Genomic DNA, 22,500 nt, shown 5'->3' on the forward strand with positions numbered 1-22,500 from the left:
TAAGCCATCGTCTTCCAGACATTTTCTCCCTACCTCACACACTGTTATTACTGAGAGAGCAGGCAAACTCTCCTGGATGTAAATCCTCATGCAAGGCAAATCATTATTTCAATTTACCATCACAAACAGTGGATGTACCCAAACGAGAAGTTGAGGCTGAGTGTGTGTGTGTGTGTGAGGGAAATAGATGGTTTCCATTATATGCATGACCATGGATTTTACGCAGGGATATGGTAGTGATTTCCCTTTCTTCCATTTGAACCCCAGCACCCTTTCTCCTCTTTCTCCCCAAAGCCATTGATTTCTATATTGGTTAAAGGAGCATTAAAGCTTTGAAATGTGGATGGATAAAAGGCGTACTGATAGAGGGCTTCACCACGCTGCAGTCACCGCAGGGTTCTGGGAAGGCAAATGTCCGCCTCAGCCAGTAATGCCTCTCTGCATTCACTGAGGGCTTAGAATATTGCTATTTTCACGCTTTCTTAATGTCTTAAACCCCAGGGAAGAGGACGTTTACAGAACACTGTACACTATACCACACATCAAGTGCATAGAGAGAGAGGAAAGAGAGAGAGGATGTGCCAATATGCTTGTCGACCAAGATATTTCCCAAAACAAACCGCTTTATTTCCGGGACACAGGGGTGCAAACCCACGGGAGTCTGAAGTTCATGGTTCTGGTTCATCTTCTAAAGTTCACGTCTTTGGAGGCCTGGGCACAGGATGCTGAGGATAGTAGGGGCATAAAATGGGTCCTCATTTGGAGATAAGCTGGCAATTGTTCTGCCTGAACCCGCATAATAAGACTGACATAACCGTGTCATAAACATGTTATGACAGATATCACAGTCACACTGTAAGTGACAGTTCTCCTGGTTATAGATGGCACAACATCTTATTTTTAAACTACCAACTACCAACTACGGCTATGAGAAATGTATCTGCATGTATTTTATTGACGCATGGTTACAATGACAGTACACTGACTAAACTCAACGGAGATTTAATAGTTCGTCATACTGTTTTGGCATGACTTTACAGTATTTCTGATCTGACTGGTGTTAAGACAAAACCAGGTTGGATTCACTCGTCCGCCCACTTACAATGTACTGTATGTAGACTACTCAAAGACCCTCTTGTCTACATAGTCCTCGTTTACATATTGCTCGTTGCAAACCCTAGCATCACAGCTAACTGGAGGATTCTCTCGTTTCAGTGCAGTTAGCCAATGATGAAGAACTGCTTGCTGCTGTCGAGGCAAAGTATGAAAGTGGACCATCTTTCTTTGGTTTTTCACATCATAAAATTCATTGCCTTATCCAGGGGTAAAACAAAAGTGACCCTCCCTTGCATCGCCTTTAAGTTTGGCTCTCCTTATTTCCCATTGAGTCATTGATTGACAGAGCTGTCACGAGTTAGCTACTGTAAACTAATGTAGAACTTCCAAGCCAGCCAACTACCCCCATGACGTCACCTTCTATGCTAGAACAAGATGCCGTTACACTTAGATGTGTGACTAAGATTACTTATTGTTTTTAATCCAGTTTTACTGACAGTGTTAACCTAAAAGGATTTTTAAGAACGGGAATCCATTTATGAAATTATGCTAACTACATCTACTGTTTCATGTCCGCTTTAAGTAACTAAAGTGTTACATGGCCCAGTGTGTGCTTGTAGTCCCCTCCTCATAGACTTCTCAGTCTCCCTCACCACCATTGACCCATGTGCTCCAGGGGAGAGTTAATTAGCTAAGCTACATGGTTTCCCCCCAAGCAGGGACAACTCTCTGTGAAATGATATGTGATGGAGGAATGGCCTATCGCCACCACCATGTTAACATTAAGGCTGGTGGAATTAAACGCAATTTTATGGGTAAGTAACTCCGAGCCCGTGCCCCATGTCGTCTGCCTCGCGCTCTGCGTCCCTTGGAAGGAATGCTGCCTTCCTCCCTCCCTCCCTCCCTCCATCCAAACCCCTCCTCTCCACTCTATTCCTCCCCAGTCCTTTCAACGGAAATCACCGGTTGAGATTAATAACGGCATTAGTCAGTAATGATGCTGCGGTGAATGAAATATTTATTAAAGATCCCTCTGCTAGCAATTAGCATGGCATGTAATCGTTCGGCACAAGAAATCAGGATGATTGTAGAGTTGGCCCCCACCCTCCCACTCCTGCATAACTACCCCCGACCCCCCCCCCCCCCCCCCCCTCAACACTGCTGCAGCTTGTCTCTACGTGTCACTCCATACACATGCATACACATTCACACACACACACACACACACACACACACACACACACACACACACACACACATACACACACTCCACTGCGTACCATCCCACACTTCCATCCCACCCCCCCGATGTGACAAAAGGAGCTGAGACTGGGGGTACGGCACATCCCATCTTAATTACTGTAATTCCACCAAGGTAGCAGGCTGTTCCGAATGTAATTACAGCGGGCTAGAATGCCGCTTTATTGATTCACATGAGGGAGCCTGCGAGCCCAATCAGGGGACACAAACATAACACATGGAGGGCCCTGCTGCTGTTGCACCCGCTGTCAGGTGGAGTCTGTGTTTGTGTGTGTGTGTGTGTGTGTGTGTGTGTGTGTGTGTGTGTGTGTGTGTGTTTGTGTGTATGTGCGAGTGTGTGTGTGTGTGTGTGTGTGTGTGTGTTTGGAGAGGGGAAAAGAAAGTTATTTTTTCAGGTGTGTCGGCAGACTAAACCTCCTCTTGACACTGGACTGCCTGCGGGGCTGCTTTTTACGGATGATGGTGGTGGTGGTAGCGGAGATGGCGGTGTGTGTGTACGTGTGTGTGTGCGTGTGGTTGGGGGGGGGGGTGGTTGTTGCTGAGGGAAAATGAAGATTTCTCTCTCACCTCTCCCTGACTCTCATTTTAAAAGGCTGACAGTGGGTTGCACAGGGATTCTCATCAAAGTTTTACTGGGAGGTTCTGTTGGAGGACCATGATGCAACCTGGTCGTTTACTTGTTTTAATGAGGATGACACAGGCTTAACAAGCCGGCAGGATGCACCCATGGAGAGACACAATATGAGGGAGAAGGAGTCAGGGAAAGAGAGAGAGAAAGACAGAGAGAGAAAGAGAGAGAGAGAGAGAGAAAGAAAGAAAGTGAGAGAGAAAGACAGAGACAGAGAGACAGAGACAGAGAGAGAAAGAGAGAGAAAGAAAGAAAGTGAGAGAGAAGAGAGACAAAGAGTGCTTGTAGGTCAGATAATCAAAAGTGTCCATTTATTGCATAGATCAGGTGACTGCAGCCTCATCAATTGAGTCGCTGGGGCGTGCACCAGATTAATCAGCTGTCCAAGCCTTGTCTTTTGCCATGCTGATTCTGTCCCAATACAGCAGAGGAGAAGAAAGGACACACCGAAAAGAAGAAAAGAGGAGAGAATAAAAGACAGCGAGTCAGAGGCGGTCAGGAGATGACAAGCCGGCGGACAACTAATGTAATAGCTGTTCTCTCCCCTCCCTGACAAAAGGCGGACGGGCAGACAGATCAATTTGCAATATTCCCGTCCGGCACCCACGCAACACAAAAGGGCCCTGGACATCAAAGCAGGGCATTAAGGGACGCACTCCCTCTATGAACTCTCCAATCAATAAGCGTCATTGGCGGTAGAGCAAACGCACCCCAAGTTTCTCATTGAGCTGAGTACTCCCCGAGGCCCTTTGTTCAGGGGTCTGGGGGCCCCAGTGGGGGTTGATGAGGATGGGGCCGAGGCCCTCCGTCAGGTCTCTCTGCCTGTTTCACCTGCTAGGTGTCATTTACCAGGCCGCACTGATCAAGGTGGGGCTTGCCCTGTGTGCTGGGCCGAGGAGAAAGGGGGTGGTGGGGTGGGGTGGTTGATGAGGGACGAGATGGAGGGAGAGAAGGGTCGGAGCGTGGTGAAGCTCATGGAGGAAAAGAGAGGGGTGTTGAAATGAAGAAAGGTGATCCAGCCTGCAGAGGTGGACAGGATGTAGCTTTGTGTGTGTGTGTGTGTGTGTGTTCGTGTATGTGTGTATCTGTGTGTTCTTTGTTTCTGACTTTCTGTTTTTGTGTTAACTTAATCTAGAACGTTCTAGAACCTTGTACCTCATGAAACCCAACATTCCAGGAAGAAGAGTTGAGTTAAATGAGTACAATGTTAGAAAATCCATGTCAGAGATGGTCAATGTGTGTGTGTGTGTGTGTGTGTGTGTGTGTGTGTGTATTTTAGAGCTAGAGCCAGACCAAAAACCTACATAATGAGATTTCGGATTACCATGCTAGCTAATGTGGTCAGGCTAACGTGAAGTTCACCTCAAAATGTTGTTGCTAAGTACATGGCTGTGAAATATATCAGGCCTACTTGCCACCATACATTTTCTAACAATAAAAAAATCAATTAGACACCAAGTGTCACACACCACTTGCAGGCTTACGTAACACTTGTGACTGCCACAGACTTAAATGAACAAAGACCAATAAGGATTTAATTTAATTACCGTAGATTTTAGCTGTTTTATTGTCACTGGGTTGTGAGTGGTTTCTGTTTTATTTTTCATTTGAACTGTGTCTGAGTGTAAACGTCATACAGTATTAGTCTGTGAGTGCATGCAGTTTCTAGTGGGCATCTTAGGGATTTATTTAGTCATTTTCTGGGTGTAAATGTGATTTGTGGATAACAGTGCTTTACATAATGTGTGTAGGTATTTGTGGACACTGTTGTGGGTTATTGTTTGTATGTGTGTATGTGTTTCTAGATAAATGTTTATTTTTGTGGAGAACAGTGAATGTTTTGGTGTGTTTGTGTGTGCATGAGTGTGTTGATGTAGTTTGTGCTCGTGTACAGCAGTGTGTGTGTGTGTGTGTGTGTGTGGGAGTGTGTGTGTGTGTGTGTGTGTGTTGGCCTATGTGTTTGCAGAGGGAAGCAGCCTGCAGCGGAGAGCAACCCCTACACACCCCCGCCGTTTAACACTGTTCACTTATTATGGGAATTTTCTCTCTTTCCCTTGAAGGAGGAAAATATATTTCTCTCTCTCCCCTCACTCACTCACTCTCTCTCTCTCTCTGTCTCTCTCTCTCCTTCCCTTTCCCCTGAGCCCACTCTTGCATGCTGGGCCCTATGAAATCCAATAGAAGTGCTTTTATCCCCTGAAGATACAGTACAAATCATCACTGGTTTTATCTCAGCTGGGGATGTCGATTTTCTAAATGAGCTTACTCTTTCCAGCTGTCCGTCAAGCCTATTTTCCTTAACGTGCTCCCGCCCCCTCCCTGCGAGCGCCGCCCACCCCCAACCCCCCCACTTCCCCAGCCTCTTCTCTCTCTCCGCCGCACGACTCCTGGGCCTCTTCAGTGCCGCGGCCGGAGCTTCTCTTCTCGGCCCTGGTCTTTGTCTGCTCAGGGGAGAGAGGGAGCAAACAGCAGGATTGATCCGACATTACGTTTTGGTATTGTTCCAGAACCCTCCATTCCTTTGTCAATTGGCCAGGCCTGGGGAATGCATTGACTGGAAAAGAAAAAGAAGAAGAAGAAGAAGAAGAAGAAGAGGGGTTGAGTGAGGATGGGGGAGAGAGAGCGAGAGAGCGAGAGAGAGAGAGAGAGAGAGAAAGAGAGAGAGAGAGAGAGAGAGTGTGTGTGTGTGTGTGTGTGTGTGTGTGTGCGTGTGTGTCTGTCTGCTGTGTCACCATGGTTGTCTTTTTGTGTGCAGCGAAACGTCCCTAATCTGCCCAGCCATCGACATGCAAATGAGAGGAGCCGGCCTGCGGCTGGACAGCCCCTTCAAAGCCTGGGAAAAGGCAGGCAGGCATGCCCGCTCCAGCCAGCCCGTGCCAGCCTCCATGCCCAGCCACTGGCCAGCGCCAGGCCGCAGCTCTCCAGTATAATGTAATGTCTGGCCAAGGGGAAATCTGCAAAGGCGATCTACGAGGAGAAAAGGGCCAAAAAAAAAGAAAAAAGGTTTTGTCAACGAAAGAAATAGATGTTAAAGAGATGAAGAGAACTATCAAAACCTCCACCACATCATCCCCCCCCCCCCCCCCCCACCCCTTTCCTCCTCTCCACCCCATTTCTCCCACCGCCTCCAGAAATACGCTTACATGACATGATGGAAGATTCACTCTGACATTTTGTATTGAGCAGATTGCGCCACTGTTTTTCCTGATGGTTTGTGCATGTGTGGGTCATTTGTAGTCGGGACCAATGAAAAATTGGAGACAGGTGGACAGGAAGACAGCGGTCAGAAACAATCCTTTTATGACGCTGCACAGTGTAATGCTGGGCGAAACAGTGCAACTGGAATGGGTTAGTCCCTAGCCTCAATACATTAGAGAAGGGCTCATTAGCTGTGCGGCTACCAGCACATGCACAGTTGTTCAGATGATGGTGTTTTTCTTCGAGGGTGAATTGAATTTTAGATAGACCAAGTGGCGTGGAGAGTTGACGTCCTGTGTGAGGCTGAGGCTGAGCCTGAGGCTGAGGCTGAGGCTGAGGCTGAGGCTGAGCTAATTCTGCTGACTGAACGAGGGGGCCAATTGACCTGGCTGGATGCCTGTGGCAGTCACCGTTAAACACATTCATTATGCTTTAGCTTTGTTTGGCTTTGTTTGGGTGTAAGTGTCTTAAAGAGCAACAGAGAGGAGAAAAGAGAGAGACAGAAAGCGAACCAGAGGAAAGAAAAGAGAGAGAGAGAGACAGAAAGAGAACCAGAGAGAGATAAAAAAAAGAAAGACACACAGAAAGAAAAGTTTAAAAGGTTTTCAAAGACTTTAAGGTTCTTACCTTTGAGTGTATTTGGAATGACATTGTCTCCAGAAGCAGTCCAGTGGTTCCCACAATAAACAGCCTTCATGGGCAATTACCTCACCTCAGCAGCGCCCTCAGGCCGCGGCCTCTCATCCCTCTGTGGTAAACATCTGCCCCCCGCTCGAGCTCCTTCCTCAAGGGGCTCTTCCCCTCTCAGTGTGTACTCACAGCCACTCGCTGGGCAGGTTAGGAGTCCGGCTGGAAGGAGATTATCTGCCCCCCCCCCATACCTCCTGTCTTCTGGTTGGACTGCAGTTTTATTGTCCACGCCAGAGGAGACAGGAGTTGTGATACAGAACCTGTCATTTAAGTGGATTAGGCAGCAGCTCCATGTGACCCTATTGTGCTGCGGCGGCGTCCATATTGAAGACGGAGTGCTTCGGGCTAGGGTTAGCATTTCAGCAGAGGAAGACTGATGCACCTGGCGCCTGTGCTGTTTCTTCTCACTGTCAGGAGAACTCCCCGAAGGTTGCCCCGGCGTGACCCACCACACTGATTAGCATCGGGGTCAAAAGGTCACACACTGAGTATTTTGCCCAAGACAACAGAAAATCAGGCCCTGGGTTGAGGCAGAGGGGAAGCCCATAGGTGATATTGAGCTGCTGAATGAACAGGGTTTGCTAGGCATGACAGAACGGACCTAAGGGCAAGGCAAGTTGTGTTTGCAGCTTTTCAGTTCTGCCTGTTATGTTTTCTCATATAAACCACGACAAAATAGACAGCCTAGTTGTCATTCAGTTGTCAAGTAACATCTGATAACTTCCATCTCACACACGCACACACAGAAAAAAAGGCTTCTTTTAAATAAACACTTTCTGTCTTTCTTGCTCTCTAAGTGCTCCTCCAGGTAAGGGAGTGAGGGTTTAAAAATTAATCCGCAGGAGGCTCTACAGCATCTAATGAATTAAAAAGTAATTAATGTCTGCCCTGTAATGTAGAGACCTGAGAGAGGCTGGGCCATAGCCATCTCTTAATGCTCAGGCGAGGAGCTCTCAGAGTGGTTCTCCTCAAAGGTTGAAGCCGACTTGAGTGAAGTTAAAAACTCTCCAACACTCCAGATCAACTCTCCACTGCATTAAAGCAATTAGACCCCTCTGGCCTAAATAATAAACTTCGAAAACCAACCCCACTCCCCCCATCCCCCCATCCCCCAATCCCGTTCAATATTTCATCTTTAATTCAGGTGCTTTGGAGTGCTAGCACACTGCTGGTGAAACGTAGGGTCTGAGAAGCAGGTATATATTTTTTTCTTCTACAGGAACCTTTTAGAAGTCATTAAGTAAATGCAGACCCAATCTCACATCCCATCTCTGTGATTTAATAATGAGCTCCACCTGCCTACTTGCAAATGTTTCTTTTGCATATCAAAGTGCAGGAGTGAGAGAGAGAGAGAGAGAGAGAGAGAGAGAGAGAGAGAGAGAGAGAGAGAGAGAGAGAGCGAGAGAGAGAGAGGGAGAGAGAGAGAGAGAGAGAGAGATCAGGTCTGCCGAGCCACATAAAGGCAGCGCTTTTTTTTAATTTCAGTCAGGTCTAACACATTCTAGAATCTTCTCCAGGATCACGCAGGAAAACTAACACGGTGGGCTCTAAAAAGGCGATATGTGTTAATTAGCAGAAGAAGATGCCCCGTTAAATTGAATTTAATGACAACACAGCAAACTTACTCGCTGAGAACTAATCCTTCGCTGGAGAGCATTACAGTTAATGGCGCTGAAAGAAAATGATGGCCTTTCAAGGCAAAACCAATTAACACAGTTCGCCGACGTCTCGCGCTTAGTTTTCAATTTTAATTCAGTAAACTCACTAGCTCCTTTTTAATAATCTCCATAATTTTAAAGAATGGCTATCTATCGCTGTGAAACAGAATATCAGAGGTCGTTACATCATAAAACGGCACATAATGTCACAATCTTAAATTCCCATGCTAGTCCCTCCACCTTTATGGCCCCCGGAGATGACTGTCCTTCAGACCTCCGGTAGCATTTATAGTGGTGCATGGGTAATGGTGGAGTGGATGGAAGCTGTCTTCTTGTTGCAGTTGGGGGTTGAGGGTGAAAATCTAGCGAGGGCCCGTAACCTTCTCCACATGGCTTCTCTTCTCTCAGCCCTGCATGGACCCTGCCGAGATGACGGCATCTGCCACCCCCCCCCCCCCCCCCGCCATTCCTGCTCCTGAAAGTCCTGTTAAACATTCCCATCCCTTTTTTCCCTATTATTTTCTCTTTCCTAAAACATCATTAACTGTGCGTCAACATTCAGGGACAGACATGGCGTGGTATGCATGCGTTAAATGTCATGCCGCATGCATGCGTTAAATGTCATAACGCTTGGGACTTAAATGCTATGACTCATCCAAAGACTAGTTTGTGTTTATCGCATAACAATAATAAACAGTGATGTTGTGCAGTGAGAGCATGGCAAATGCTAACAGGATTGTAATTCAAAATCAGATTCAAATATATATACAGTAAAAATTGTGATGTGCTCTCGTCTAACCAGGCTAATTGAGCATCTAAGCCTTTTTCCCGAAGTAAGTTTCTACCACTTCCAGCTATTCTGCAGTTAGACATTCCACAAAAATTAATCAAAATGTTTTGTTTTTTCCAAGCTGTGCCTCTCTCCTGGTGTGCTGACAGAGTACGGCTCTCGGTCCTCAGTGGCGGCTCCACTACCGCAGTGATACAGAGGGGGTCAGGGAAGGATGGAGGGAGGGAGGAAGCAGGGAATGGGGCTTTGGTTTGGGCACAGTGGCAGGTGGGGGTGGGAGCTGCGTTAGTGTGCCGAGATGAGGCGCGGCCTGGCCCCGGCGCGGCCATATATCACTGTAATTAAAGGCTGGCCTAATGATGCAAGCTTCCTCCAGCATGATTTCTGTCTGATCGCCACGCTGCTTCATTAGGGGGCACTCAAGCTAACGAGGTGTAGCTGTAATAAAGTAATTCTGCTGCCTGCCGCCATGATAAAGAGCTCCCGCCGCCTGGGGAGGAGGACTGGAAATATCATTGTAATTGGAGATGCTTGACTAAAGTTATCGCACGGGGGTTGCTGAAGGGTGCAATGTTTTGAGGTTTTTCGAACAGCGACCCCCCCCCCCCCCCCCGCTGTCTCACCTTCTGTCTCACCCTCTGTGGATCTGTCTGTCTCTCACTACCTCTCTGTTTGTCTCTCTGTCCTTTTTAACTCACTGCAACCAAAACTCCCTGAAATGAACATGTCAAGGCAGATGATAGGTGCGGAGGGCCATGAAGCACACACGGGGGAGGTGTAAGCCACCCAGAGGAAGGCACTGAAGTTTCTATGGAGACGACCTTATGTCACCGGTTCACAGACAACAGGAAGGAAGATAAGAAGATACGATAACGTTACTTCTGAGTTAAGAAAGGAAGTGGTGCATATTGGCGTGTGAACTATAACAGTGAACTTAGGCTAGGCCCAGTGTGTGAACGTGTCACTGAAGCTAAATGTTGATCATAAAATATGGATTTCCAATCAAATTGATCTGTCCTGAGACTGTGTATTAAAAGAAGAAAAGCTCACAGGAAACAGAAATGATCATTCTTCCACCATGTCCATATTATCTGGCCCTTTCCTTCTTAATATGTCTCTGATCAACCATGAAATCTGTATATCTGGTGAACAGTATGTCTGGGATGGTCCTATAAAACAGTCTGGGAAGACTGAATGGACTTTCTAATGAAAACGGGCAGCTTCTGCACAGCGAGGTGGTTTCAAAATTGGCAGATTTTCTCTCCCTCCGTTTTATTGCTTCATTGAAAATGTTAGCTGTGATTAGTTACACAATCCAACATTAACCTGTAGATTAAAATTCCTTGGTGCAATTTGATGGGTGATTTAATTTTGTTCCTCTTCTCCGTCTCCCCCCCTCCTTCTCTCTCTCTTTTTCTCTTTCTCCTCATTCGCCGTAGGCTAATCCTATTATGAATTCTTTATATAGCTTTTTCCCTTAATGATCAGCAGGCTCCGTGTGAGTGCTGATTACTATTGTACACTTAGCACTACATAAAACAGGGGATTAATATGCCCCAGAAGGATTGTTGCTGTGGGTCTCCCTGTTGCCTTGACGGTTCTGCGGCTTCAATTGTCCATAAATTATGATCCCCAGTGTGTTAGCCCCCAGACTGCACGAGTGGGGAGGACCAGGAACATCTCTCTCACTATCTCTCTCTCTCTCTCCTCATCTCTCTTTCTCCCTCTCCATCTCTCTCTCTCTCCATCTCTTGCTGGCCCCAGACCAAAGTGATCCACTCAATTATTCATGACTTGAAGTCTTTTTGATAATGTAATTCACTGTATTACAGTCTTCTTCTTTCTTGCCTAGTCCTTCGTTCTTTCTTTCTTTCTTTCTTCCCTTTCTTTCTGATATAACGAGAGTTTGTTAAAGAGAAGCTGTGTGATGAGATGAGGAGTCTTGAGTCTTGATTCCAGTAGTCGTGATTCTGTTTTGAGTGGCAAGGGTGTTGAATTTGGCCTATTGTGGATTTTGAGACAGTGCGTATGATTGAGGTCCAGGACTGGCAATGCAAGTGTTTTCATATGCCTGCTGTGTTTTCATGTGTGAGCTTCAGTAAAGGGAGGAGCAACGATTGTTTGAAGGTGGTTTGGCCGTGTATACTCCTCATGTCGCTGACGACTTGAGGCTTTCGCAGAAACCAGGAGTGTTAGGTTAGTTTGCACGGGCAAAATGACCCACTCGTGTGTGGTCTCCCCTCTCATCTCTCAACGTTTGCTTTGGTGTGTGGCTGAGAGGTGGGCTTTTCTTTGTTTTGCTATGGAAACACGACGGAATCTAGTTCCCCCCAGAAAGCCAACACTCAATAAACGAACTAATTAACATGCTTTTACGTACGCAAAAGTCATGACTAGCGTAACAGTTTCCACTGTGCTCCTGTCTGTCTGTCTGTCTGTTTTTTTTGTTTAAAAAAAAAATATATATATATTTTTTTAGTTCTCATTTGCACTCTCATTCTTCTGCATGCTCGGGCTGGCAGTCGGTGCATGGAAAAATCACCCAGGGTACATTATGCTTTGGACCGCTTCCAGAGGAACAGCTGTGGGTACGCTGTCTGACTGCCTCCGCTGCCACGGATACTGAGGATCACATGACCCTGCAAGATGGCCGACACACGCGCAGATGCATTATACTGTCCTCGGTCATTCATCTTTCATGCCCTCCCCAAGGTCATCAGGACGATCATTATCAGATACTTACACCAGTGGAGGAATCTGATTTGATTTTTGGAATCTATCTTTTTTTTGTGTGTGTTGATAAGAAGTTAGTAGGTAGCTACTTTGAATTTGACAATGTCGGATGAAAATATTAGTTAACAGAGAGAGCAAGCTGTTTTGATTTCATAACAGACTGACTAAAAAGACAAAGTTGTTCCGATTCAGATGTTCAAATAGAAATGAAGACTATCACATGAAAAATGATTATGCACGCAGCGTAGTCCATGGAGGTGCAGATGCTCTGGTTGAAGTCCACTCCCAGCATCAACCCCCCCCACCCCAACCCCCGCCAACCTTCCTCTCCCCTCACTCCGCACGTGTGTTTGAGAGTGCGTTCCGGCCCATTGCCCTCTCTCCGCGTGGATGCCACAGTCTGGTGGCTCCGGCTGGCACCCTGATGTGTGGGTGCTGCTGTTCAGGCCAGGTTGTGCCTGGAAGCTCTGGAAGCAGACCAGGGCCACCCTCCCACCAGTCCCCCCCCCCCCCGCCTCCCCCTCCCTTCAACCCCTGTGGTCAATGATCCAACAGCTGGAGTGGCGCTACAGGCCTCTCCTGCTGCTGCAGGCGATGAATCACCTGCAATTAATATTTAACTCCTGACTCCTGCACCCACCAGCCTCACCAGGTGAGCCATTTCTCCTGAATATGTGATGGGCTGGGCTCGTCTGTGATTGGCTGGGCTTCTCTGTGAGGGGCTCCCCATTGCACAGAGAGACTGCGAGATGTGAGGGACATCTCCTGAGCCTTGCAGTTTTTGGAAGAGGTACAGGGAGTGTTTTTTTTTTTTTTAGGGAGAAGAGGTACTGAGACAGCCTCCCTCCCTTCCTCTCTCTCCCTCCTTCCCTCTCCTCTCCTCCCCTCTCTCTCCATCCTTTCCTCTCCTCTCCTCTCCTCTCCTCGCCTCTCCTCTCCCTTCTTCTCTCTCCTTCCTTTCCTCTCCTCTCCTTTCCTCTCCTCTCCCCTCCTCTCCTCTCCTCTCCTCTCCTCTCCTCTCCTCTCATATCACTGATCTCAGTGGTGCACCTGCAGGCATGCACTCAGATCTTATACAAGCAGGGGGATCAAAGCTGCAATGCTGGGCCTTTTGAAAATGTGGGCTCTGGATCACAGGAGCTTTTTGGAGCCACCCACATTTTTATTTATACACCACAGTAAAGGTCCATCTCCTCTTTCTTTATATGACCGCTGGAGCTCTGATTCTATGGCAAGCGAAAGGGAACATTTTCAGACGGTAATGTAATTTTCACAAGGATCACACGGCAGTAATTCCTGTGGACTAGGTCCCCCCCCCCCACACATGATTCCTCTGGAGCACGGTTCAGAAGTCCCCCCCCCCCCCCCTGTGCTGGTGTCCACCTTGCAGTGTCCGTGTTCCAAGAGATGAATCCCTTCCCAGTTGGATTCGCTCCTTCACATATATGGACTCAGATCTCAGGCTCTTGCAGGGTACATAAAAACATACTTTATGGAGACCGTAAAAGAAAATGTGTCCATGTATGTAGGCCCCTTTCCACTCACAAGTGAGCTTGGTCTGTCCACAATTTGCCTGACCTGCCATGAAAGGAAATCTCACTGCTGTTTTTTCTTGTCAGATAGTTTGGGAAACAATTAAAGATGCATTCAATGTTGTTGTCAAAGTAAACAGTGATATAAAATAATATTTTGTAGTTTTTTGCTTTACTTTGTCATTTTGAGGACAGTTAGAATACTGAAATCTTTTTGGTATCACAAAATAAACATCCATAAATATATTTAGCCATAATGCAGCTGAAAAAGATTATTATGACTTTCTATCAATAGAAGCCTTTGTTTATGATGTAATCATTTAATTTATTAAATGGACTTTTTTCCCAGTCAGCTTGAACATCAAATTAACACAGCTTGTGTCAACAAGGGCAACACACTGTAATCTGGGTCAAGTTGTGAATGAAATGTAAAATGTTTCCTTCCTTCTGCGTCTTTTCTTTGCGTTTGTCACGGCGCAGTCTGGTTCACTGCTGCTGAATATGTAACTAGCCAACGGTTCATTTGAATCATGGGAATTCATGGGAATCGCCATGGGGACATGCTTTTATTTGGGATGATTTCCTGTCTGTGAGATTGAGCGACACACTGGGGAGCCTACCCAGAACCCCCCCACCACCACCACACCACACACATACAAACTCACACACTTGCCCCACAAGGGATGAGACTAGAAAATGAGCGTCTTTGTCCAGGACAAAAAAAAACAAAACAGAATACACCAAGGAGGCCAACATCAACCTTCAGAGGCCTAAAGCTCCCATTGTCTCCCACACAAATCATCAGAAATATTAATATTCATATCTTACACTGGAGCAAAGCAGTAGCCGCCCGAGAGGGAGCCTCTCCTTTGAGTCCCTTTCTGTTTTTAATCCATCACGCCGTCTGCACCGTTTCTTCCATTTATGATATCTGAGCGAAAAAAAAGACTTTGCTCTCATGAAAGGTTGCTGTGTCACACCCCAGAAGAATCATACAGATATATATATATATATATATATATAAGGAAGGAAAAGAAAAATGAATCAAAGAAAAAAATGAAACATAATTACATGTCCCTCCTGTGTAATTCTGTGATTATCTTGCCCTATTATCTGGCGGTGAACAGCTGTGGCATTCGAACAGAGAGGCGATCCTCAGTGGAATCCGAAAAGGAAAAGTACTTTTCAGCGGGTCAGTATTATATATTTCGGATGAACTGTGTGCTGTATTTAAAGTGCCTGGGCTTATAACTGCAGGATGAAATCCCTCCTTTGCCAAGCGCTCAGATTTTCCTATACTGTCAGTATTCATTGTCAGCACAGTCATTTATGGCCTAATAAAACGCAACTGTCTCCTTCTGAATATGCAGCGCTCGGCACCCTGAATAATAATGACTCTGTTTTAAAAAAAAGGGCAGATACCGTGATGTCTTTTCTCTTTTGTAACAGATATGTCTCGCTAAGTGTGGCTGGCGCTGGCGGTATTTAAAATCAATGGTGCTATGTCTAATCAGAGTTAACTGGCGAGAGACCACATGATGAAAACCACAGGACATGGAAGTGGCTGACGGAGAAGCTTAGGTTACAAGTGAAGACAGGCTGTGTCAAGGCCTTTGAATGAGGACTAACCGCTTCAGGTAGGTTTCCCTGCATCCCTGTACATGGGTTTGGAACCATATTTAATACAATAACATGACCCACCCTTCCCTGATCTGACTCAGAAAATTGACTTCACCTTCCTGCTTTCTTTTGCAGGGTCCTTCTGAATAAGCATTCATGTTTTAAGGGTCTTACACACCCACTCTTCATCTGAAATGGGTTTGCTGTAAAACAACACTAAGGAGCAATCTGACACCTTTTGAGGTATGTTTTTATGGGTGTCTAGTTTTGGTATCATCAATTCATTTCGATGGTAGGCTAAATAGTCATGTGAAGGACAGATATGACATGTAGCCACAGCTGTTCAGGCCATGCTCGATGCAGCTCTGTAGTTCTGCACACAATGTGAAAATGTAAGAAAAGCTTCCACAGCACATTACCAATTATATGGCCAGAAGACACCAGTTAGCATGTTAGCAAGCTTTTATCAGTGCCAACTGGGCTGGGCTGTTGGTGTTATTTGCAATTTTTTATATATATATTTTTTTGCTTTTTAGTTAGTTGGTTTGCTCGTTTCAGACCACAACTCCTTACTGTTACTTTAAGATTACCACACAGTACCCAGTGGCTATATTGGACGATAAACCATATTTGTAATTACGGCTTTCACATGATTTTTTAGCTAGTTAGCTTGCTCGTGCCAGACCACAACTCCTTACTGTTACTTTAAGATTACCACACAGTACCCAGTGGCTACATCGGACAATAAACCATATTTGTAATTACGGCCTTCACCTCTTCTTCTGAATGAGCCCAAGCGTGCAAGGACCTCTCTGAGGGGCGTAATGAAAAATTGATTGTGGCGGTGACGGATGTATCCGCCGCCCGTTTGTGTCGATGCAGCACCCGTCGTCCCGGCCCCTGTACACCTCAATTAGCGCTCTCCCCTCCCCTGCCTGACGGCGAGCTGAGTCTAAACAAAGAGCTGACCTCTACGAGACAAATAGGTGGAGGGAGCCATTGACCTAATTATGCTCCGAGCCGGGACCTCACAGGGGAATGCGAAACAGTGACCCCGAAAGTTGCTTTCTATGAGTATATGAGGTGTGAATGTGGCTTTTTTTTGGTCTCGAGGTGGATGCAGATATTGGTGTGAGAGCAGTGAGTTTCTGACCCAGTTAATCAAGCACTACAAACACTAGCAAAGATGTCCGTGATGGTATTACTATGTATATATCCCAACAGACACAAGTGAACAGAGGAACATGAAGATGAAGAGAACGTGAAGAAGAGAACAGCGGAGGTAAAAAATATATGAAGTCTTCAACATAAACCATCAAGATTTTAAGGCAACGTCCCAACCACACACACTTCTCTTTTCAACCCACTGTATCCCCCTTTTGATTTATCAGCCAATGAGAACTAAAGAAGTCCAGCTCGCTGGAGGCTACCATTCATGCGCCTGGCGGAGGACAACTAGCATGCCAGTAGCATGATGATTCTCGATCACTCAGAGCCACACAGTGCCATTACTGTGGACAAGTCAAGGCCATTAACGTGACGCTGAACTGAATTATGGGTCATCTGTCATGGGGCCTGGTGTTTCGGCTCCTGTGATGGTGAGGGATGAAGGTCCCCTGCTCTCTCCAATGAGGCGTCCAGAGAGATGCCCCGAGACAAACGAACCGCAAACGGAGACACACCTTTCATGTCTGACAGCGAGGGCTGACCTGAGGAATCACTGACCCCTCCTCCCTCTCCAGACCGATCCATATTTCTGGGGTGGAGGGGGTTTGGAGTGGGGGTAAACACAGAAGGGTCTGGAGAGCCAAGGGCATTTCCTCCCCTCCCCCACACACCCCAGCTTAATGAACATAATTAGAGGGTCCAATGTGAAGTGAGATGAGACATCAGACATACAGTAACTCATGCTCTCATGATCCTCCTTATGACACAATGACATAAGGAGGGTAAGGACAGTGCTCACTGTACTGCATTCGGAGCAGGAGTCATGGTCTTTTGATGAGCAGTGGAAGAGCATGTACACGCCTTGCCTGCATGTCTGTTCAGGTAGTCTGCCATTTCTTAAATATTATGGGGGAGGCCCCAGACTCTGTCTGTGAATGCTTTAGAATAGGAAAACAAGTGTGTTCTAGTGTTGCTGGGAAAAAAAGAAAAGGTAAAAAAAAAAAAGAGAAACAGTCTTTCGGACATATTACATGTCGTAATGCGGGAGAATGAGAGGGCATTATCTGCCTTAAATGCTTACGTTTTGATTTATTCATTTATTTACATATTTTTCCCAGGTATCATTTTTCATCCTGTCAGTACGGGCGCTCGGCATGAAAATATTCCACGGCGTTCCGGGCCCCCCTTGGCACGGGCCTTGGGAAACCTGATTGCGCAGGAAGCCACATTAACTAATGCGCTTCCCTGGAAAAGAACAGCAGCTCCTATATGTCCCAGAGGTTTGGCTGGACCCCGCGCTGTCGCTGGTTTCCATTAGTCTGCTGGCCGGCTCCCCTTGACGCGGTCTTGGCACCTCTGTGCCTGACGCAAAGTCAGAAAAAAAAAAAAAAGAAAAGCGTCCAGATGTTGGTGGCGGCAGCCCAGGTGAAAGCCTCGCGAAGCAAATGAGCCGGACCCTAAACACATCAGACCCAAGATACCGCCCCCGTTGAAAAAGACGCATCCTGCTCTTTTTCGGACCCGTGGAGTTTGCTTCGCTCCGAGGTGTTCTGAACAGTCCTCCTGCTCAGGCCTTTCAAAAGAAACCTTGAACATGCGATCATGCAAATTTGGCTGCTGTCTTCTCCTCCTGTTTTCTCCCTTTCTCTCTCTCTCTTTCTTTTTCTACCTCCCTTCCTCTCCCGTTCTCCCTCTCTCTCCCCCTTCTCTCTCTTTTTTACTGTGGTGATGATGCCCTTTCAGCTCCAGGCAGGGAAAGTAGGCCAGAATTACTTTTGCTTGGTTATCCCCAATGAAGCGTGTCTGGGAGATTCTCTATGCAGGAGTGCGCAGTCTGCACAAGGAAAGGTCCAAGAGCAGGGCAGATGGAGAGGCAGTTTTTGGGCCAGCAGGTATTTTTCTTCTTCTGCTTCGCCTTTTGTCTAATTCCTGCGCTGTGTTCTGGGCTTGAAGTAATGACTGCGTTGCCAGTGCGAGAGTTTCCTCTCCTAATAAGTAGCACATGAGAGGAGAGAAAAAGGGGGGGAAAAAAGGCTAGGGCTTAAAATCGAATAAACAAGATAAATTCAATAAGTACGGTAGTCAAAAGGAGTGAACGCACACACTTGATGCACGCTAGACAGAAGTCTCGTTCAGTAGCATGCATTCCAATCAGATTAAACAAACAATGGCTGGCTACTGTGCTACTGTCGGCCATTGTTCTACTGTCATATTCCCTTTCAGACACTTCTAAGTTTGTGTTTCTCTTTGTCTTTCTGCCGAGATGACTCTACACCATATTGAACCGATGCCTTGCGTTCCCATGACGGTAAAAACCGTGTCCTGCCGATTCTTCCAACCAAGGTCTTTTTTCCCCCCCCTCCTTCTCTCCAAGTGTCATGGCTGAGGGACTCGTTACAATTAAAGCCAAACAGTCTGATGGTTATTTTTTTTTTTGGCCGGGGAGATGCTGTCGTCCTCGTCATTTTCTGAATGAGTTGGTGGGGCTCGACCCAATGGGGGATAGCTCTGCTTCCAGCATGCCGGGGACTCTGAAGGGTATGATGCTGATCGCCTTAGTCTTAATTGTTGTCTTAATTAGTTTGCAGAGGTGCTTACAGCTGGAGGCAAGGCTGTGTGTGTGTGTCTGTGTGTGTGTGTGTGTGAGTGTGTGAGTGAGAGAGAGAGTGTGTGTGTGTGTGGGTGTGTGTGTGTGAGTGAGAGAGAGAGAGAGTGTGTGTGTGTGTATGTGTGTGTGAGTGAGAGAGAGTGTGTGTGTGTGTGTGTGTGTGTGTGTGTAGTGCGTCTGCGCCTTGTTTTCCCTGCCTTCAGTGAGACCACAGTGAGATGTGAGGTTTTAGAGACATCCACAGAGACGTGGTCATGCCAAGTTTCTGCCTGCCTAATCCCGCCCCTCCCTCTCAGTTCAATCCTCCAGCCTCTCTCCCTCTCTCTCTCCCTCTCCCTCTCTCTCTCTTTCTCTCTCGCCTGTCGCTCTCTCTCTGCGCACCTCCTCTTCCACTCTCCACCCATCCCTCCATCTCTCTCTTTCCCTTTCTCCTTCTCCTCTTCTCTGTCAGCTTAGACTTCATGCTGTCAGTTTTTTCTCTTTTCACCTCTATCTGGCTCATCTAATTCCTTCTGTCTTTCACCCTGTCTTCCATCATCTCTCCGTCTCCTGTGATCCTCTCTCACTTTCTTTCACACACATTCACACACATTCTTCAAACTCATTTCCAAAAAATTCTTTTGATGACGAAACTGAATGTTGTGCCCTAAACCTGTAACAAAATGAAAATCTTCAGGAAATCGCTACTTAAACTATCCAAAAAGAAACAAAAACGTTTACTGAGTGCAGCTCTTGGGAAACTCTTAACCTTCAGTTCTTGCTGGTTGGTGCTTGCATTGCGTGAGCCTGAGCAGTGGTTCAGAACTTGGCCTCACGTTGAAGGTTATGATATGATGTTTGCATGACTCCTGGTATGATCAGGCAGGGCGAAAACACAGAGAGAGAGGGAGAAAGAGAGAGAAAGATGGAGAAAGAGAGAAAAAGAGAGACTCCTTCGTGCCCTGCTCCCTGCAGCTGTCCCTCATTATGCGTTGCTGCGGCTCTGATTGTTTCCCTGTGTGTGAACAGGTTCAACCAAGAGAGGAAACATTATCCCTTCCCATCCCCTCCGCTACAATCACCCCCCCCCCCCTCCTTTCCTTGCCTTGTATCCAACAAAATAATCATTAAAGTCACAGAGCTGAGATATTTCCCCATTGTTACAAACAGAGCCTCACCCGGTGTACTGTGTTTCAGCTCTCAAGACTACTGGACTTGGCTTGCAGCATAGAAACCCAACAGCACACCAGTCCAAACACAATAATCGATCATCTCACAGCTGGCAGAGAATTGTGTAGCCCAGCATGTCTAAATATCACTTTCAACACATGAAACAAGAACAATAGCAATATGCACACAATATTTTCACACGGGAGGGAAATATTTGCGAAAAGCAAAGGGGCTACCTCCAGGCAAGCACAGCAGTGCTCCCACCACAGCAGCTGGCCCATGGGGGATTGCATACTGAGCCAATTTGGGTTGCTTTACATCACATCCAGACCCATGCCAGGGCATATCTCCTGTTGCTCTCCTTTCCTGCGCAATTATTAGAAATGACAGAGAAGCTGATTGCCGACTCTTGAGGTTTACAGGGCAAGCAGGGGCAACAAGGGGTTCCTGGGGATTGGGGGGCTAGGGGGTGGGGGGGTAAATGGGGGTGGTTTGGTTGGGCGGAGAGGGATCTAACTCTTTGTGGTTCTCCAACCTGCTGTGGAGACCTGTAACCTAAAACAGCGGAGGGAAGAGGAGGGGGGGGGGGAGGGGGGCAAGGTGGTGGGTTGGGGAGGATAAGAGGTTACATCAGCCGTAGCCATGCGTTTTCTTTTCTTCTCTGCTTCTCCTCCCTTGCTTTCTCTCTCTTTGTGGTGTCTCTTTGTTCTCTCTTTTAATTAGCCGTTGATTTTTTTCCCCCTTCTTGCGCAGCACGCCTATTCGCATGCGGATGATCTCCCCCACCCAGCCCTCCTCCACCCCTCCTCCACCCGCTCGCTCGCTTGCTCGCTCGGATGGGGTGAAGGCAGGCATGGCGAGCCGTAATCACGGCTGCAAGTGGGGCGGAAAACACCTGTTCCAGAGCGAGCAGGTGAACAGTGCAGCACATGGCTGCTCTCTTGCTGGTGGCGGCGGCCTACGATTCAACTCCCACTTCCCCCTAAACCTCCTCCAACGCCCTCTTTAACCCCCCCTTAACACACACACACACACACACACACACACACACACACACACACACACACACACACACACATACACACACACACACACAAACACACACACACACACACACTCGCACACAAACTGTCTACAGCAATTACTAACATTACTCACCATCCACTCCTCTTTTCCTGTTCTCTCCATCATCTCCCTCTTCGGTCCTTCCCTTGCTTACCTCTCTCTCTCTCTCTCTCTCTCTCTCTCTCTCTCTCTCTCTCTCTCTCTCTCTCTCTCTCTCTCTCTATATCTCTTGCTGTCCTCACCATTACGCCACTGCCCAGAAATCAGCCTGCAGGCCTGGCTTCAATTAAAGACTAATAGTGGGGATGTACCTGTCCGTCTCCCCTGCCTGTGTTTGTGTTGTGTGGCCCAGGCCTCTCCTCTCCTCTCCTCTCCTCTCCTCTAATTTCCTCTCCTCTCCTATCTTCTCCTCTAATTTCCTCTCCTCTCCTCTGCTCTCCTCTCCTCTCCTCTCCACTCCTCTCTTCTCCTCTATTCTCCACTCCTCACCTCTTCTCTCCTCTCTTCACCTATATTCTCCTTTCCTCTCCTCTCCTCTCCTCTCCTCTCCTCTGCTCTGCTCTCCTCTCCTCTCCTCTCCTCTCCTCTCCTCTCCTCTCCTCTGCTCTCCTCTCCTCTCCTCTCCTCTCCTCTTCTCTCCTCTCCTCTCCTCTCCTCTCCTCAGCTCCCAGGCCAACAGAGCATGGGTAATGCAGTTAGGATGTTACTGATGCATGAAGCACCATGTCTGCTTCTTGTCAAAACCTTGTCACCAAAGTTAATTTGCTTGGACTCAACAGAATTTAACATTTCTGTAATCAGATAAACAAGGAAGTCGCGTCGTTGCCGGCCGCATCGATACGAGGAAGCAATTAAACTTGGCTGGGAATAATTTCACCCTCGCCGCATTACAGTAAACCCTATAAAACAGCCAGCCAGCCAGCCAGCCACTCCCCTCCTCTCTCTCTCTCCCTCTCTCCCTCTCTCTCTCTCTCTTCTTCCATTTATTGGTGCAGAGATAAGGAGTCGAGTAATAGAAAAGACGGAGACAAAGAGACTGAATGAGAGGGAGAGATAGAGAAAGACAGAGAGAGGGCACGGAGGACTCCATTAATGAATGTCTGTCTTTGCTTCCATCTTTCAGCATGTGTCATGGTCGGCCTGTCTCCAGTGATAGAGAGGCATCTGTGGAGAGGAGACGGCGGGAGCAAGGCGCGGAGATAAAGCACCAGGTCACCAAGGACACACAGGTACATTCCCCGGGGAGAGCCACACAGCACGCCACTGACCAGCAGGTCACAGAAATTTACCAGACAATCTTTGAAATAACAGCTCACACCAAAACAGACAAAATATATATTATTTAT

This window comes from Sprattus sprattus, assembly GCF_963457725.1.
Source record: "Sprattus sprattus genome assembly, chromosome: 12".
In the NCBI taxonomy this organism is placed as follows: Eukaryota; Metazoa; Chordata; class Actinopteri; order Clupeiformes; family Clupeidae; genus Sprattus; species Sprattus sprattus.